Genomic DNA, 20,106 nt, shown 5'->3' with positions numbered 1-20,106 from the left:
CTGAGAGTAATGCGTCCAATGTGAATATTTTCAGTTACGTCGATACGAAAACAAATGTTGAAAACGTTATGTTTTCTGCAGTTTTTACTACGAATTACCACTTCTCGCTTTTTCTCGTGTAATGTGGCTGCCAGAGTTCGGTTCATGCAAAATCTTAAGCTCCTAGGTCAACTACAAGGCAGCAAAAGCAGCCAAAAACTGAATTTTCAAAAACTAAAACTTGAATTTCTGTGCCTCTTTCTTGGTGACTGCAACAACTTAGAAGCTTCTACATCGTACAGAGTGGTGCGACCGCAAACGTCATCACGCTGCATTAGTTGCCAGACGATAAATGTAAACGTTTCTGAGAGTAATGCGTCCAATGTGAAGATTTTCAGTTACGTCGATACGAAAACAAATGTTGAAAACGTTATGTTTTCTGCGGTTTTTACAACGAATTACCACTTCTCGCTTTTTCTCGTTTAATGTGGCTGCCAGAGTTGGGTTCATGAAAAATCTTAAGGTCCTAGGTCAACTACAAGGCAGCAAAAGCAGCCAAAAACTGAATTTTCAAAAACTAAAACTTGAATTTCTGTGCCTCTTTCTTGGTGACTGCAACAACTTAGAAGCTTCTACTTTGTACAGAGTGGTGCGACCGCAAACGTCATCACGCTGCATTAGTTGCCAGACGATAAATGTAAACGTTTCTGAGAGTAATGCGTCCAATGTGAAGACTTTCAGTTACGTCGATACGAAAACAAATGTTGAAAACGTTATGTTTTCTGCGGTTGTTACTACGAATTACCACTTCTCGCTTTTTATCGTGTAATGTGGCTGCCAGAGTTCGGTTCATGCAAAATCTTAAGGTCCTAGGTCTACTACAAGGCAGCAAAAGCAGCCAAAAACTGAATTTTCAAAAACTAAAACTTGAATTTCTGTGCCTCTTTCTTGGTGACTGCAACAACTTAGAAGCTTCTACTTCGTACAGAGTGGTGCGACCGCAAACGTCATCACGCTGCATAAGTTGCCAGACGATAAATGTAAACGTTTCTGAGAGTAATGCGTCCAATGTGAAGATTTTCAGTTACGTCGATTCGAAAACAAATGTTGAAAACGTTATGTTTTCTGCGGTTTTTACTACGAACTACCACTTCTCGCTTTTTCTCGTGTAATGTGGCTGCCAGAGTTCGGTTCATGCAAAATCTTAAGGTCCTAGGTCAACTCCAAGGCAGCAAAAGCAGCCAAAAACTGAATTTTCAAAAACAAAAACTTGAATTTCTGTGCCTCTTTCTTGGTGACGGCAACAACTTAGAAGCTTCTACTTCGTACTGAGTGGTGCGACCGCAAACGTCATCACGCGGCATTAGTTGCCAGACGATAAATGTAAACGTTTCTGAGAGTAATGCGTCCAATGTTAAGATTTTCAGTTACGTCGATACGAAAACAATGTAGAAAACGTTATGTTTTCTGCGGTTTTTACTACGAATTACCACTTCTCGCTTTTTCTCAAGTAATGTGGCTGCCAGAGTTCGGTTCATGCAAAATCTTAAGGTCCTAGGTCAACTACAAGGCAGCAAAAGCAGCCAAAAACTGAATTTTCAAAAACAAAATCTTGAATTTCTGTGCCTCTTTCTTGGTGACTGCAACAACTTAGAAGCTTCTACTTCGTACAGAGTGGTGCGACCGCAAACTTCATCACGGTGCATTAGTTGCCAGACGATAAATGTAAACGTTTCTGAGAGTAATGCGACCAATGTGAAGATTTTCAGTTACGTCGATACGAAAACAATGTAGAAAACGTTATGTTTTCTGCGGTTTTTACTACGAATTACCACTTCTCGCTTTTTCTCGTGTAATGTGGCTGTCAGAGTTCGGTTCATGCAAAATCTTAAGGTCCTAGGTCAACTACAAGGCATCAAAAGCAGCCAAAAACTGAATTTTCAAAAACAAAAATTTGAATTTCTGTGCCTCTTTCTTGGTGACTGCAACAACTTAGAAGCTTCTACTTCGTACAGAGTGGTGCGACCGCAAACTTCATCACGCGGCATTAGTTGCCAGACGATAAATGTAAACGTTTCTGAGTGTAATGCGTCCAATGTGAAGATTTTCAGTTGCGACGATACGAAAACAAATGTTGAAAACGTTATGTTTTCTGCGGTTTTTACTACGAATTACCACTTCTCGCTTTTTCTCGTGTAATGTGGCTGCCAGAGTTCGGTTCATGCAAAATCTTAAGGTCCTAGGTCAACTACAAGGCAGCAAAAGCAGCCAAAAACTGAATTTTCAAAAACAAAAACTTGAATTTCTGTGCCTCTTTCTTGGTGACGGCAACAACTTAGAAGCTTCTACTTCGTACAGAGTGGTGCGACCGCAAACGTCATTACGCGGCATTTGTTGCCAGACGATAAATGTAAACGTTTCTGAGAGTAATGCGTCCAATGTGAAGATTTTCAGTTACGTCGATACGAAAACAATGTAGAAAACGTTATGTTTTCTGCGGTTTTTACTACGAATTACCACTTCTCGCTTTTTCTCAAGTAATGTGGCTGGCAGAGTTCGGTTCATTTAAAATCTTAAGGTCCTAGGTCAACTACAAGGCAGCAAAAGCAGCCAAAAACTGAATTTTCAAAAACAAAAACTTGAATTTCTGTGCCTCTTTCTTGGTGACTGCAACAACTTAGAAGCTTCTACTTCGTACAGAGTGGTGCGACCGCAAACGTCATCACGTGGCATTGGTTGCCAGACGATAAATGTAAACGTTTCTGAGAGTAATGCGTCCAATGTGAAGATTTTCAGTTACGTCGATACGAAAACAAAGTAGAAAACGTTATGTTTTCTGCGGTTTTTACTACCAATTACCACTTCTCGCTTTTTCTCGTGTAATGTGGCTGCCAGAGTTCGGTTCATGCAAAATCTTAAGGTCCTAGGTCAACTACAAGGCAGCAAAAGCAGCCAAAAACTGAATTTTCAAAAACTAAAACCTGAATTTCTGTGCCTCTTTCTTGGTGACTGCAACAACTTAGAAGCTTCTACTTCGTACAGAGTGGTGCGACCGCAACGTCATCACGCTGCATTAGTTGCCAGACGATAAATGTAAACGTTTCTGAGAGTAATGCGTCCAATGTGAATATTTTCAGTTACGTCGATACGAAAACAAATGTTGAAAACGTTATGTTTTCTGCAGTTTTTACTACGAATTACCACTTCTCGCTTTTTCTCGTGTAATGTGGCTGCCAGAGTTCGGTTCATGCAAAATCTTAAGCTCCTAGGTCAACTACAAGGCAGCAAAAGCAGCCAAAAACTGAATTTTCAAAAACTAAAACTTGAATTTCTGTGCCGCTTTCTTGGTGACTGCAACAACTTAGAAGCTTCTACTTCGTACAGAGTGGTGCGACCGCAAACGTCATCACGCTGCATTAGTTGCCAGACGATAAATGTAAACGTTTCTGAGAGTAATGCGTCCAATGTGAAGACTTTCAGTTACGTCGATACGAAAACAAATGTTGAAAACGTTATGTTTTCTGCGGTTGTTACTACGAATTACCACTTCTCGCTTTTTATCGTGTAATGTGGCTGCCAGAGTTCGGTTCATGCAAAATCTTAAGGTCCTAGGTCTACTACAAGGCAGCAAAAGCAGCCAAAAACTGAATTTTCAAAAACTAAAACTTGAATTTCTGTGCCTCTTTCTTGGTGACTGCAACAACTTAGAAGCTTCTACTTCGTACAGAGTGGTGCGACCGCAAACGTCATCACGCTGCATAAGTTGCCAGACGATAAATGTAAACGTTTCTGAGAGTAATGCGTCCAATGTGAAGATTTTCAGTTACGTCGATTCGAAAACAAATGTTGAAAACGTTATGTTTTCTGCGGTTTTTACTACGAACTACCACTTCTCGCTTTTTCTCGTGTAATGTGGCTGCCAGAGTTCGGTTCATGCAAAATCTTAAGGTCCTAGGTCAACTCCAAGGCAGCAAAAGCAGCCAAAAACTGAATTTTCAAAAACAAAAACTTGAATTTCTGTGCCTCTTTCTTGGTGACGGCAACAACTTAGAAGCTTCTACTTCGTACTGAGTGGTGCGACCGCAAACGTCATCAGGCGGCATTAGTTGCCAGACAATAAATGTAAACGTTTCTGAGAGTAATGCGTCCAATGTTAAGATTTTCAGTTACGTCGATACGAAAACAATGTAGAAAACGTTATGTTTTCTGCGGTTTTTACTACGAATTACCACTTCTCGCTTTTTCTCAAGTAATGTGGCTGCCAGAGTTCGGTTCATGCAAAATCTTAAGGTCCTAGGTCAACTACAAGGCAGCAAAAGCAGCCAAAAACTGAATTTTCAAAAACAAAATCTTGAATTTCTGTTCCTCTTTCTTGGTGACTGCAACAACTTAGAAGCTTCTACTTCGTACAGAGTGGTGCGACCGCAAACTTCATCACGGTGCATTAGTTGCCAGACGATAAATGTAAACGTTTCTGAGAGTAATGCGACCAATGTGAAGATTTTCAGTTACGTCGATACGAAAACAATGTAGAAAACGTTATGTTTTCTGCGGTTTTTACTACGAATTACCACTTCTCGCTTTTTCTCGTGTAATGTGGCTGTCAGAGTTCGGTTCATGCAAAATCTTAAGGTCCTAGGTCAACTACAAGGCATCAAAAGCAGCCAAAAACTGAATTTTCAAAAACAAAAATTTGAATTTCTGTGCCTCTTTCTTGGTGACTGCAACAACTTAGAAGCTTCTACTTCGTACAGAGTGGTGCGACCGCAAACTTCATCACGCGGCATTAGTTGCCAGACGATAAATGTAAACGTTTCTGAGAGTAATGCGTCCAATGTGAAGATTTTCAGTTGCGACGATACGAAAACAAATGTTGAAAACGTTATGTTTTCTGCGGTTTTTACTACGAATTACCACTTCTCGCTTTTTCTCGTGTAATGTGGCTGCCAGAGTTCGGTTCATGCAAAATCTTAAGGTCCTAGGTCAACTACAAGGCAGCAAAAGCAGCCAAAAACTGAATTTTCAAAAACAAAAACTTGAATTTCTGTGCCTCTTTCTTGGTGACGGCAACAACTTAGAAGCTTCTACTTCGTACAGAGTGGTGCGACCGCAAACGTCATTACGCGGCATTTGTTGCCAGACGATAAATGTAAACGTTTCTGAGAGTAATGCGTCCAATGTGAAGATTTTCAGTTACGTCGATACGAAAACAATGTAGAAAACGTTATGTTTTCTGCGGTTTTTACTACGAATTACCACTTCTCGCTTTTTCTCAAGTAATGTGGCTGGCAGAGTTCGGTTCATTTAAAATCTTAAGGTCCTAGGTCAACTACAAGGCAGCAAAAGCAGCCAAAAACTGAATTTTCAAAAACAAAAACTTGAATTTCTGTGCCTCTTTCTTGGTGACTGCAACAACTTAGAAGCTTCTACTTCGTACAGAGTGGTGCGACCGCAAACGTCATCACGTGGCATTGGTTGCCAGACGATAAATGTAAACGTTTCTGAGAGTAATGCGTCCAATGTGAAGATTTTCAGTTACGTCGATACGAAAACAAAGTAGAAAACGTTATGTTTTCTGCGGTTTTTACTACCAATTACCACTTCTCGCTTTTTCTCGTGTAATGTGGCTGCCAGAGTTCGGTTCATGCAAAATCTTAAGGTCCTAGGTCAACTACAAGGCAGCAAAAGCAGCCAAAAACTGAATTTTCAAAAACTAAAACCTGAATTTCTGTGCCTCTTTCTTGGTGACTGCAACAACTTAGAAGCTTCTACTTCGTACAGAGTGGTGCGACCGCAACGTCATCACGCTGCATTAGTTGCCAGACGATAAATGTAAACGTTTCTGAGAGTAATGCGTCCAATGTGAATATTTTCAGTTACGTCGATACGAAAACAAATGTTGAAAACGTTATGTTTTCTGCAGTTTTTACTACGAATTACCACTTCTCGCTTTTTCTCGTGTAATGTGGCTGCCAGAGTTCGGTTCATGCAAAATCTTAAGCTCCTAGGTCAACTACAAGGCAGCAAAAGCAGCCAAAAACTGAATTTTCAAAAACTAAAACTTGAATTTCTGTGCCTCTTTCTTGGTGACTGCAACAACTTAGAAGCTTCTACTTCGTACAGAGTGGTGCGACCGCAAACGTCATCACGCTGCATTAGTTGCCAGACGATAAATGTAAACGTTTCTGAGAGTAATGCGTCCAATGTGAAGATTTTCAGTTACGTCGATACGAAAACAAATGTTGAAAACGTTATGTTTTCTGCGGTTTTTACAACGAATTACCACTTCTCGCTTTTTCTCGTGTAATGTGGCTGCCAGAGTTCGGTTCATGAAAAATCTTAAGGTCCTAGGTCAACTACAAGGCAGCAAAAGCAGCCAAAAACTGAATTTTCAAAAACTAAAACTTGAATTTCTGTGCCTCTTTCTTGGTGACTGCAACAACTTAGAAGCTTCTACTTTGTACAGAGTGGTGCGACCGCAAACGTCATCACGCTGCATTAGTTGCCAGACGATAAATGTAAACGTTTCTGAGAGTAATGCGTCCAATGTGAAGACTTTCAGTTACGTCGATACGAAAACAAATGTTGAAAACGTTATGTTTTCTGCGGTTGTTACTACGAATTCTCGCTTTTTCTCTTGTAATGTGGCTGCCAGAGTTCGGTTCATGCAAAATCTTAAGGTCCTAGGTCAACTACAAGGCAGCAAAAGCAGCCAAAAACTGAATTTTCAAAAACTAAAACTTGAATTTCTGTGCCTCTTTCTTGGTGACTGCAACAACTTAGAAGCTTCTACTTCGTACAGAGTGGTGCGACCGCAAACGTCATCACGCTGCATAAGTTGCCAGACGATAAATGTAAACGTTTCTGAGAGTAATGCGTCCAATGTGAAGATTTTCAGTTACGTCGATTCGAAAACAAATGTTGAAAACGTTATGTTTTCTGCGGTATTTACTACGAACTACCACTTCTCGCTTTTTCTCGTGTAATGTGGCTGCCAGAGTTCGGTTCATGCAAAATCTTAAGGTCCTAGGTCAACTCCAAGGCAGTAAAAGCAGCCAAAAACTGAATTTTCAAAAACAAAAACTTGAATTTCTGTGCCTCTTTCTTGGTGACGGCAACAACTTAGAAGCTTCTACTTCGTACTGAGTGGTGCGACCGCAAACGTCATCACGCGGCATTAGTTGCCAGACGATAAATGTAAACGTTTCTGAGAGTAATGCGTCCAATGTTAAGATTTTCAGTTACGTCGATACGAAAACAATGTAGAAAACGTTATGTTTTCTGCGGTTTTTACTACGAATTACCACTTCTCGCTTTTTCTCAAGTAATGTGGCTGCCAGAGTTCGGTTCATGCAAAATCTTAAGGTCCTAGGTCAACTACAAGGCAGCAAAAGCAGCCAAAAACTGAATTTTCAAAAACAAAATCTTGAATTTCTGTGCCTCTTTCTTGGTGACTGCAACAACTTAGAAGCTTCTACTTCGTACAGAGTGGTGCGACCGCAAACTTCATCACGGTGCATTAGTTGCCAGACGATAAATGTAAACGTTTCTGAGAGTAATGCGACCAATGTGAAGATTTTCAGTTACGTCGATACGAAAACAATGTAGAAAACGTTATGTTTTCTGCGGTTTTTACTACGAATTACCACTTCTCGCTTTTTCTCGTGTAATGTGGCTGTCAGAGTTCGGTTCATGCAAAATCTTAAGGTCCTAGGTCAACTACAAGGCATCAAAAGCAGCCAAAAACTGAATTTTCAAAAACAAGAACTTGAATTTCTGTGCCTCTTTCTTGGTGACTGCAACAACTTAGAAGCTTCTACTTCGTACAGAGTGGTGCGACCGCAAACTTCATCACGCGGCATTAGTTGCCAGACGATAAATGTAAACGTTTCTGAGAGTAATGCGTCCAATGTGAAGATTTTCAGTTACGTCATTTCGAAAACAAATGTTGAAAACGTTATGTTTTCTGCGGTTTTTACTACGAATTACCACTTCTCGCTTTTTCTCGTGTAATGTGGCTGCCAGAGTTCGGTTCATGCAAAATCTTAAGGTCCTAGGTCAACTACAAGGCAGCAAAAGCAGCCAAAAACTGAATTTTCAAAAACAAAAACTTGAATTTCTGTGCCTCTTTCTTGGTGACGGCAACAACTTAGAAGCTTCTACTTCGTACAGAGTGGTGCGACCGCAAACGTCATTACGCGGCATTTGTTGCCAGACGATAAATGTAAACGTTTCTGAGAGTAATGCGTCCAATGTGAATATTTTCAGTTACGTCGATACGAAAACAAATGTTGAAAACGTTATGTTTTCTGCAGTTTTTACTACGAATTACCACTTCTCGCTTTTTCTCGTGTAATGTGGCTGCCAGAGTTCGGTTCATGCAAAATCTTAAGCTCCTAGGTCAACTACAAGGCAGCAAAAGCAGCCAAAAACTGAATTTTCAAAAACTAAAACTTGAATTTCTGTGCCTCTTTCTTGGTGACTGCTACAACTTAGAAGCTTCTACTTCGTACAGAGTGGTGCGACCGCAAACGTCATCACGTGGCATTGGTTGCCAGACGATAAATGTAAACGTTTCTGAGAGTAATGCGTCCAATGTGAAGATTTTCAGTTACGTCGATACGAAAACAAAGTAGAAAACGTTATGTTTTCTGCGGTTTTTACTACGAATTACCACTTCTCGCTTTTTCTCGTGTAATGTGGCTGCCAGAGTTCGGTTCATGCAAAATCTTAAGGTCCTAGGTCAACTACAAGGCAGCAAAAGCAGCCAAAAACTGAATTTTCAAAAACTAAAACTTGAATTTCTGTGCCTCTTTCTTGGTGACTGCAACAACTTAGAAGCTTCTACTTCGTAAAGAGTGGTGCGACCGCAAACGTCATCACGCGGCATTAGTTGCCAGACGATAAATGTAAACGTTTCTGAGAGTAATGCGTCCAATGTGAAGATTTTCAGTTACGTCGATACGAAAACAATGTAGAAAACGTTATGTTTTCTGCGGTTTTTACTACGAATTACCACTTCTCGCTTTTTCTCGTGTAATGTGGCTGCCAGAGTTCGGTTCATGCAAAATCTTAAGGTCCTAGGTCAACTACAAGGCAGCAAAAGCAGCAAAAAACTGAATTTTCAAAAACAAAAACTTGAATTTCTGTGCCTCTTTCTTGGTGACTGCAACAACTTAGAAGCTTCTACTTCGTACAGAGTGGTGCGACCGCAAACGTCATCACGCGGCATTAGTTGCCAGACGATAAATGTAAATGTTTCTGAGAGTAATGCGTCCAATGTGAAGATTTTCAGTTACGTCGATACGAAAACAATGTAGAAAGCGTTATGTTTTCTGCGGTTTTTACTACGAATTACCACTTCTCGCTTTTTCTCGTGTAATGTGGCTGCCAGAGTTCGGTTCATGCAAAATCTTAAGGTCCTAGGTCAACTACAAGGCAGCAAAAGCAGCCAAAAACTGAATTTTCAAAAACTAAAACTTGAATTTCTGTGCCTCTTTCTTGGTGACTGCAACAACTTAGAAGCTTCTACTTCGTACAGAGTGGTGCGACCGCAAACGTCATCACGCGGCATTAGTTGCCAGACGATAAATGTAAACGTTTCTGAGAGTAATGCGTCCAATGTGCGAATTTCAGTTACGTCGATACGAAAACAATGTAGAAAACGTTATGTTTTCTGCGGTTTTTACTACGAATTACCACTTCTCGCTTTTTCTCGTGTAATGTGGCTGCCAGAGTTCGGTTCATGCAAAATCTTAAGGTCCTAGGTCAACTACAAGGCATCAAAAGCAGCCAAAAACTGAATTTTCAAAAACAAAAACTTGAATTTCTGTGCCTCTTTCTTGGTGACTGCAACAACTTAGAAGCTTCTACTTCGTACAGAGTGGTGCGACCGCAAACTTCATCACGCGGCATTGGTTGCCAGACGATAAATGTAAACGTTTCTGAGAGTACTGCGTCCAATGTGAAGATTTTCAGTTACGTCGATACGAAAACAAATGTTGAAAACGTTATGTTTTCTGCAGTTTTTACTACGAATTACCACTTCTCGCTTTTTCTCGTGTAATGTGGCTGCCAGAGTTCGGTTCATGCAAAATCTTAAGCTCCTAGGTCAACTACAAGGCAGCAAAAGCAGCCAAAAACTGAATTTTCAAAAACTAAAACTTGAATTTCTGTGCCTCTTTCTTGGTGACTGCAACAACTTAGAAGCTTCTACTTCGTACAGAGTGGTGCGACCGCAAACGTCATCACGCTGCATTAGTTGTCAGACGATAAATGTAAACGTTTCTGAGAGTAATGCGTCCAATGTGAAGATTTTCAGTTACGTCGATACGAAAACAAATGTTGAAAACGTTATGTTTTCTGTGGTTTTTACTACGAATTACCACTTCTCGCTTTTTCTCGTGTAATGTGGCTGCCAGAGTTCGGTTCATGCAAAATCTTAAGGTCCTAGGTCAACTACAAGGCAGCAAAAGCAGCCACAAACTGTATTTTCAAAAACTAAAACTTGAATTTCTGTGCCTCTTTCTTGGTGACTGCAACAACTTAGAAGCTTCTACTTCGTACAGAGTGGTGCGACCGCAAACGTCATCACGCTGCATTAGTTGCCAGACGATAAATATAAACGTTTCTGAGAGTAATGCGTCAATGTGAAGATTTTCAGTTACGTCGATACGAAAACAATGTAGAAAACGTTATGTTCTCTGCGGTTTTTACTACGAATTACCACTTCTCGCTTTTTCTCGTGTAATGTGGCTGCCAGAGTTCGGTTCATGCAAAATCTTAAGGTCCTAGGTCAACTACAAGGCAGCAAAAGCAGCCAAAAACTGAATTTTCAAAAACTAAAACTTGAATTTCTGTGCCTCTTTCTTGGTCACTGCAACAACTTAGAAGCTTCTACTTCGTACAGAGTGGTGCGACCGCAAACGTCCTCACGCTGCATTAGTTGCCAGACGATAAATATAAACGTTTCTGAGAGTAATGCGTCAATGTGAAGATTTTCAGTTACGTCGATACGAAAACAATGTAGAAAACGTTATGTTCTCTGCGGTTTTTACTACGAATTACCACTTCTCGCTTTTTCTCGTGTAATGTGGCTGCCAGGGTTCGGTTCATGCAAAATCTTAAGGTCCTAGGTCAACTACAAGGCAGCAAAAGCAGCCAAAAACTGAATTTTCAAAAACTAAAACTTGAATTTCTGTGCCTCTTTCTTGGTGACTGCAACAACTTAGAAGCTTCTACTTCGTAAAGAGTGGTGCGACCGCAAACGTCATCACGCGGCATTAGTTGCCAGACGATAAATGTAAACGTTTCTGAGAGTAATGCGTCCAATGTGAAGATTTTCAGTTACGTCGATACGAAAACAATGTAGAAAACGTTATGTTTTCTGCGGTTTTTACTACGAATTACCACTTCTCGCTTTTTCTCGTGTAATGTGGCTGCCAGAGTTCGGTTCATGCAAAATCTTAAGGTCCTAGGTCAACTACAAGGCAGCAAAAGCAGCAAAAAACTGAATTTTCAAAAACAAAAACTTGAATTTCTGTGCCTCTTTCTTGGTGACTGCAACAACTTAGAAGCTTCTACTTCGTACAGAGTGGTGCGACCGCAAACGTCATCACGCGGCATTAGTTGCCAGACGATAAATGTAAACGTTTCTGAGAGTAATGCGTCGAATGTGAAGATTTTCAGTTACGTCGATACGAAAACAATGTAGAAAGCGTTATGTTTTCTGCGGTTTTTACTATGAATTACCACTTCTCGCTTTTTCTCGTGTAATGTGGCTGCCAGAGTTCGGTTCATGCAAAATCTTAAGGTCCTAGGTCAGCTACAAGGCAGCAAAAGCAGCAAAAAACTGAATTTTCAAAAACTAAAACTTGAATTTCTGTGCCTCTTTCTTGGTGACTGCAACAACTTAGAAGCTTCTACTTCGTACAGAGTGGTGCGACCGCAAACGTCATCACGCGGCATTAGTTGCCAGACGATAAATGTAAACGTTTCTGAGAGTAATGCGTCCAATGTGCGAATTTCAGTTACGTCGATACGAAAACAATGTAGAAAACGTTATGTTTTCTGCGGTTTTTACTACGAATTACCACTTCTGGCTTTTTCTCGTGTAATGTGGCTGCCAGAGTTCGGTTCATGCAAAATCTTAAGGTCCTAGGTCAACTACAAGGCATCAAAAGCAGCCAAAAACTGAATTTTCAAAAACAAAAACTTGAATTTCTGTGCCTCTTTCTTGGTGACTGCAACAACTTAGAAGCTTCTACTTCGTACAGAGTGGTGTGACCGCAAACTTCATCACGCGGCATTAGTTGCCAGACGATAAATGTAAACGTTTCTGAGAGTACTGCGTCCAATGTGAAGATTTTCAGTTACGTCGATACGAAAACAAATGTTGAAAACGTTATGTTTTCTGCAGTTTTTACTACGAATTACCACTTCTCGCTTTTTCTCGTGTAATGTGGCTGCCAGAGTTCGGTTCATGCAAAATCTTAAGCTCCTAGGTCAACTACAAGGCAGCAAAAGCAGCCAAAAACTGAATTTTCAAAAACTAAAACTTGAATTTCTGTGCCTCTTTCTTGGTGACTGCAACAACTTAGAAGCTTCTACTTCGTACAGAGTGGTGCGACCGCAAACGTCATCACGCTGCATTAGTTGCCAGACGATAAATGTAAACGTTTCTGAGAGTAATGCGTCCAATGTGAAGATTTTCAGTTACGTCGATACGAAAACAAATGTTGAAAACGTTATGTTTTCTGTGGTTTTTACTACGAATTACCACTTCTCGCTTTTTCTCGTGTAATGTGGCTGCCAGAGTTCGGTTCATGCAAAATCTTAAGGTCCTAGGTCAACTACAAGGCAGCAAAAGCAGCCACAAACTGAATTTTCAAAAACTAAAACTTGAATTTCTGTGCCTCTTTCTTGGTCACTGCAACAACTTAGAAGCTTCTACTTCGTACAGAGTGGTGCGACCGCAAACGTCATCACGCTGCATTAGTTGCCAGACGATAAATATAAACGTTTCTGAGAGTAATGCGTCAATGTGAAGATTTTCAGTTACGTCGATACGAAAACAATGTAGAAAACGTTATGTTCTCTGCGGTTTTTACTACGAATTACCACTTCTCGCTTTTTCTCGTGTAATGTGGCTGCCAGAGTTCGGTTCATGCAAAATCTTAAGGTCCTAGGTCAACTACAAGGCAGCAAAAGCAGCCAAAAACTGAATTTTCAAAAACTAAAACTTGAATTTCTGTGCCTCTTTCTTGGTCACTGCAACAACTTAGAAGCTTCTACTTCGTACAGAGTGGTGCGACCGCAAACGTCCTCACGCTGCATTAGTTGCCAGACGATAAATATAAACGTTTCTGAGAGTAATGCGTCAATGTGAAGATTTTCAGTTACGTCGATACGAAAACAATGTAGAAAACGTTATGTTCTCTGCGGTTTTTACTACGAATTACCACTTCTCGCTTTTTCTCGTGTAATGTGGCTGCCAGGGTTCGGTTCATGCAAAATCTTAAGGTCCTAGGTCAACTACAAGGCAGCAAAAGCAGCCAAAAACTGAATTTTCAAAAACTAAAACTTGAATTTCTGTGCCTCTTTCTTGGTGACTGCAACAACTTAGAAGCTTCTACTTCGTACAGAGTGGTGCGACCGCAAACGTCATCACGCGGCATTAGTTGCCAGACGATAAATGTAAACGTTTCTGAGAGTAATGCGTCCAATGTGAAGATTTTCAGTTACGTCGATACGAAAACAATGTAGAAAACGTTATGTTTTCTGCGGTTTTTACTACGAATTACCACTTCTCGCTTTTTCTCGTGTAATGTGGCTGCCAGAGTTCGGTTCATGCAAAATCTTAAGGTCCTAGGTCAACTACAAGGCAGCAAAAGCAGCAAAAAACTGAATTTTCAAAAACAAAAACTTGAATTTCTGTGCCTCTTTCTTGGTGACTGCAACAACTTAGAAGCTTCTACTTCGTACAGAGTGGTGCGACCGCAAACGTCATCACGCGGCATTAGTTGCCAGACGATAAATGTAAACGTTTCTGAGAGTAATGCGTCGAATGTGAAGATTTTCAGTTACGTCGATACGAAAACAATGTAGAAAGCGTTATGTTTTCTGCGGTTTTTACTATGAGTTACCACTTCTCGCTTTTTCTCGTGTAATGTGGCTGCCAGAGTTCGGTTCATGCAAAATCTTAAGGTCCTAGGTCAGCTACAAGGCAGCGAAAGCAGCCAAAAACTGAATTTTCAAAAACTAAAACTTGAATTTCTGTGCCTCTTTCTTGGTGACTGCAACAACTTAGAAGCTTCTACTTCGTACAGAGTGGTGCGACCGCAAACGTCATCACGCGGCATTAGTTGCCAGACGATAAATGTAAACGTTTCTGAGAGTAATGCGTCCAATGTGCGAATTTCAGTTACGTCGATACGAAAACAATGTAGAAAACGTTATGTTTTCTGCGGTTTTTACTACGAATTACCACTTCTGGCTTTTTCTCGTGTAATGTGGCTGCCAGAGTTCGGTTCATGCAAAATCTTAAGGTCCTAGGTCAACTACAAGGCATCAAAAGCAGCCAAAAACTGAATTTTCAAAAACAAAAACTTGAATTTCTGTGCCTCTTTCTTGGTGACTGCAACAACTTAGAAGCTTCTACTTCGTACAGAGTGGTGCGACCGCAAACTTCATCACGCGGCATTAGTTGCCAGACGATAAATGTAAACGTTTCTGAGAGTACTGCGTCCAATGTGAAGATTTTCAGTTACGTCGATACGAAAACAAATGTTGAAAACGTTATGTTTTCTGCAGTTTTTACTACGAATTACCACTTCTCGCTTTTTCTCGTGTAATGTGGCTGCCAGAGTTCGGTTCATGCAAAATCTTAAGCTCCTAGGTCAACTACAAGGCAGCAAAAGCAGCCAAAAACTGAATTTTCAAAAACTAAAACTTGAATTTCTGTGCCTCTTTCTTGGTGACTGCAACAACTTAGAAGCTTCTACTTCGTACAGAGTGGTGCGACCGCAAACGTCATCACGCTGCATTAGTTGCCAGACGATAAATGTAAACGTTTCTGAGAGTAATGCGTCCAATGTGAAGATTTTCAGTTACGTCGATACGAAAACAAATGTTGAAAACGTTATGTTTTCTGTGGTTTTTACTACGAATTACCACTTCTCGCTTTTTCTCGTGTAATGTGGCTGCCAGAGTTCGGTTCATGCAAAATCTTAAGGTCCTAGGTCAACTACAAGGCAGCAAAAGCAGCCACAAACTGAATTTTCAAAAACTAAAACTTGAATTTCTGTGCCTCTTTCTTGGTGACTGCAACAACTTAGAAGCTTCTACTTCGTACAGAGTGGTGCGACCGCAAACGTCATCACGCTGCATTAGTTGCCAGACGATAAATGTAAACGTTTCTGAGAGTAATGCGTCCAATGTGAAGATTTTCAGTTACGTCGATACGAAAACAAATGTTGAAAACGTTATGTTTTCTGTGGTTTTTACTACGAATTACCACTTCTCGCTTTTTCTCGTGTAATGTGGCTGCCAGAGTTCGGTTCATGCAAAATCTTAAGGTCCTAGGTCAACTACAAGGCAGCAAAAGCAGCCACAAACCTTATTTTCAAAAACTAAAACTTGAATTTCTGTGCCTCTTTCTTGGTCACTGCAACAACTTAGAAGCTTCTACTTCGTACAGAGTGGTGCGACCGCAAACGTCATCACGCGGCATTAGTTGCCAGACGATAAATGTAAACGTTTCTGAGAGTAATGCGTCCAATGTGCGAATTTCAGTTACGTCGATACGAAAACAATGTAGAAAACGTTATGTTTTCTGCGGTTTTTACTACGAATTACCACTTCTGGCTTTTTCTCGTGTAATGTGGCTGCCAGAGTTCGGTTCATGCAAAATCTTAAGGTCCTAGGTCAACTACAAGGCATCAAAAGCAGCCAAAAACTGAATTTTCAAAAACAAAAACTTGAATTTCTGTGCCTCTTTCTTGGTGACTGCAACAACTTAGAAGCTTCTACTTCGTACAGAGTGGTGCGACCGCAAACTTCATCACGCGGCATTAGTTGCCAGACGATAAATGTAAACGTTTCTGAGAGTACTGCGTCCAATGTGAAGATTTTCAGTTACGTCGATACGAAAACAAATGTTGAAAACGTTATGTTTTCTGCAGTTTTTACTACGAATTACCACTTCTCGCTTTTTCTCGTGTAATGTGGCTGCCAGAGTTCGGTTCATGCAAAATCTTAAGCTCCTAGGTCAACTACAAGGCAGCAAAAGCAGCCAAAAACTGAATTTTCAAAAACTAAAACTTGAATTTCTGTGCCTCTTTCTTGGTGACTGCAACAACTTAGAAGCTTCTACTTCGTACAGAGTGGTGCGACCGCAAACGTCATCACGCTGCATTAGTTGCCAGACGATAAATGTAAACGTTTCTGAGAGTAATGCGTCCAATGTGAAGATTTTCAGTTACGTCGATACGAAAACAAATGTTGAAAACGTTATGTTTTCTGTGGTTTTTACTACGAATTACCACTTCTCGCTTTTTCTCGTGTAATGTGGCTGCCAGAGTTCGGTTCATGCAAAATCTTAAGGTCCTAGGTCAACTACAAGGCAGCAAAAGCAGCCACAAACTGAATTTTCAAAAACTAAAACTTGAATTTCTGTGCCTCTTTCTTGGTCACTGCAACAACTTAGAAGCTTCTACTTCGTACAGAGTGGTGCGACCGCAAACGTCATCACGCTGCATTAGTTGCCAGACGATAAATATAAACGTTTCTGAGAGTAATGCGTCAATGTGAAGATTTTCAGTTACGTCGATACGAAAACAATGTAGAAAACGTTATGTTCTCTGCGGTTTTTACTACGAATTACCACTTCTCGCTTTTTCTCGTGTAATGTGGCTGCCAGAGTTCGGTTCATGCAAAATCTTAAGGTCCTAGGTCAACTACAAGGCAGCAAAAGCAGCCAAAAACTGAATTTTCAAAAACTAAAACTTGAATTTCTGTGCCACTTTCTTGGTCACTGCAACAACTTAGAAGCTTCTACTTCGTACAGAGTGGTGCGACCGCAAACTTCCTCACGCTGCATTAGTTGCCAGACGATAAATATAAACGTTTCTGAGAGTAATGCGTCAATGTGAAGATTTTCAGTTACGTCGATACGAAAACAATGTAGAAAACGTTATGTTCTCTGCGGTTTTTACTACGAATTACCACTTCTCGCTTTTTCTCGTGTAATGTGGCTGCCAGGGTTCGGTTCATGCAAAATCTTAAGGTCCTAGGTCAACTACAAGGCAGCAAAAGCAGCCAAAAACTGAATTTTCAAAAACTAAAACTTGAATTTCTGTGCCTCTTTCTTGGTGACTGCAACAACTTAGAAGCTTCTACTTCGTACAGAGTGGTGCGACCGTAAACGTCATCACGCTGCATTAGTTGCCAGACGATAAATGTAAACGTTTCCGAGAGTAATGCGTCCAATGTGAAGATTTCCAGTTACGTCGATACGAAAACAATGTAGAAAACGTTATGTTTTCTGCGGTTTTTCCTACGAATTACCACTTCTCGCTTTTTCTCGTGTAATGTGGCTGCCAGAGTTCGGTTCATGCAAAATCTTAAGGTCCTAGGTCAACTACAAGGCAGCAAAAGCAGCCAAAAACTGAATTTTCAAAAACTAAAACTTGAATTTCTGTCCCTCTTTCTTGGTGACTGCAACAACTTAGAAGCTTCTACTTCGTACAGAGTGGTGCGACCGCAAACGTCATCACGCTGCATTAGTTGCCAGACGATAAATGTAAACGTTTCTGAGAGTAATGCGTCGAATGTGAAGATTTTCAGTTACGTCGGATCGAAAACAATGTAGAATACGTTATGTTTTCTGCGGTTTTTACTACGAATTACCACTTCTCGATTTTCTCGTGTAATGTGGCTGCCAGAGTTCGGTTCATGCAAAATCTTAAGGTCCTAGGTCAACTACAAGGCAGCAAAAGCAGCCAAAAACTGAATTTTCAAAAACTAAAACTTGAATTTCTGTGCCTCTTTCTTGGTGACTGCAACAACTTAGAAGCTTCTACTTCGTACAGAGTGGTGCGACCGCAAACGTCATCACGCTGCATTAGTTGCCAGACGATAAATGTAAACGTTTCTGAGAGTAATGCGTCCAATGCGAAGATTTTCAGTTACGTCGATACGAAAACAATGTAGAAAACGTAATGTTTTCTGCGGTTTTTACTACGAATTACCACTTCTCGCTTTTTCTCGTGTAATGTGGCTGCCAGAGTTCGGTTCATGCAAAATCTTAAGGTCCTAGGTCAACTACAAGGCAGCAAAAGCAGCCAAAAACTGAATTTTCAAAAACTAAAACTTGAATTTCTGTGCCTCTTTCTTGGTGACTGCAACAACTTAGAAGCTTCTACTTCGTACAGAGTGGTGCGACCGCAACGTCATCACGCTGCATTAGTTGCCAGACAATAAATGTAAACGTTTCTGAGAGTAATGCGTCCAATGTGAAGATTTTCATTTACGTCGATACGAAAACAATGTAGAAAACGTTATGTTTTCTGCGGTTTTTACTACGAATTACCACTTCTCGCTTTTTGTCGTGTAATGTGGCTGCCAGAGTTCGGTTCATGCAAAATCTTAAGGTCCTAGGTCAAATACAAGGCAACAAAAGCAGCCAAAAACTGAATTTTCAAAAACAAAAACTTGAATTTCTGTGCCTCTTTCTTGGTGACTGCAACAACTTAGAAGCTTCTACTTCGTACAGAGTGGTGCGACCGCAAACGTCATCACGCGGCATTAGTTTCAAGACGATAAATGTAAACGTTTCTGAGAGTAATGCGTCCAATGTGAAGATTTTCAGTTACGTCGATACGAAAACAATGTAGAAAACGTTATGTTTTCTGCGGTTTTTACTACGAATTACCACTTCTCGCTTTTTCTCGTGTAATGTGGCTGCCAGAGTTCGGTTCATGCAAAATCTTAAGGTCCTAGGTCAACTACAAGGCAGCAAAAGCAGCCAAAAACTGAATTTTCAAAAACTAAAACTTGAATTTCTGTGCCTCTTTCTTGGTGACTGCAACAACTTAGAAGCTTCTACTTCGTACAGAGTGGTGCGACCGCAAACGTCATCACGCGGCATTAGTTGCCAGACGATAAATGTAAACGTTTCTGAGAGTAATGCGTCCAATGTGGAGATTTTCAGTTACGTCATTTCGAAAACAAATGTTGAAAACGTTATGTTTTCTGCGGTTTTTACTACGAATTACCACTTCTCGCTTTTTCTCGTGTAATGTGGCTGCCAGAGTTCGGTTCATGCAAAATCTTAAGGTCCTAGGTCAACTACAAGGCAGCATAAGCAGCCAAAAACTGAATTTTCAAAAACAAAAACTTGAATTTCTGTGCCTCTTTCTTGGTGACTGCAACAACTTAGAAGCTTCTACTTCGTACAGAGTGGTGCGACCGCAAACGTCATCACGCGGCATTAGTTTCCAGACGATAAATGTAAACGTTTCTGAGAGTAATGCGTCCAATGTGAAGATTTTCAGTTACGTCGATACGAAAACAATGTAGAAAACGTTATGTTTTCTGCGGTTTTTACTACGAATTACCACTTCTCGCTTTTTCTCGTGTAATGTGGCTGCCAGAGTTCGGTTCATGCAAAATCTTAAGGTCCTAGGTCAACTACAAGGCAGCAAAAGCAGCCAAAAACTGAATTTTCAAAAACTAAAACTTGAATTTCTGTGCCTCTTTCTTGGTGACTGCAACAACTTAGAAGCTTCTACTTCGTACAGAGTGGTGCGACCGCAAACGTCATCACGCTGCGTAAGTTGCCAGACAATAAATGTAAACGTTTCTGAGAGTAATGCGTCCAATGTGAAGATTTTCAGTTACGTCATTTCGAAAACAAATGTAGAAAACGTTATGTTTTCTGCGGTTTTTACTACGAATTACCACTTCTCGCTTTCTCTCGTGTAATGTAGCTGCCAGAGTTCGGTTCATGCAAAATCTTAAGGTCCTAGGTCAACTACAAGGCAGCAAAAGCAGCCAAAAACTGAATTTTCAAAAATTAAAACTTGAATTTCTGTGCCTCTTTCTTGGTGACTGCAACAACTTAGAAGC

The sequence above is a fragment of the Schistocerca serialis genome, chromosome 12 (genome assembly GCF_023864345.2).
Source record: "Schistocerca serialis cubense isolate TAMUIC-IGC-003099 chromosome 12, iqSchSeri2.2, whole genome shotgun sequence".
Classification (NCBI taxonomy): domain Eukaryota; kingdom Metazoa; phylum Arthropoda; class Insecta; order Orthoptera; family Acrididae; genus Schistocerca; species Schistocerca serialis.
The sequence above is the reverse complement of the archived record's forward strand: the minus strand, read 5'-3'. Positions refer to the sequence as shown.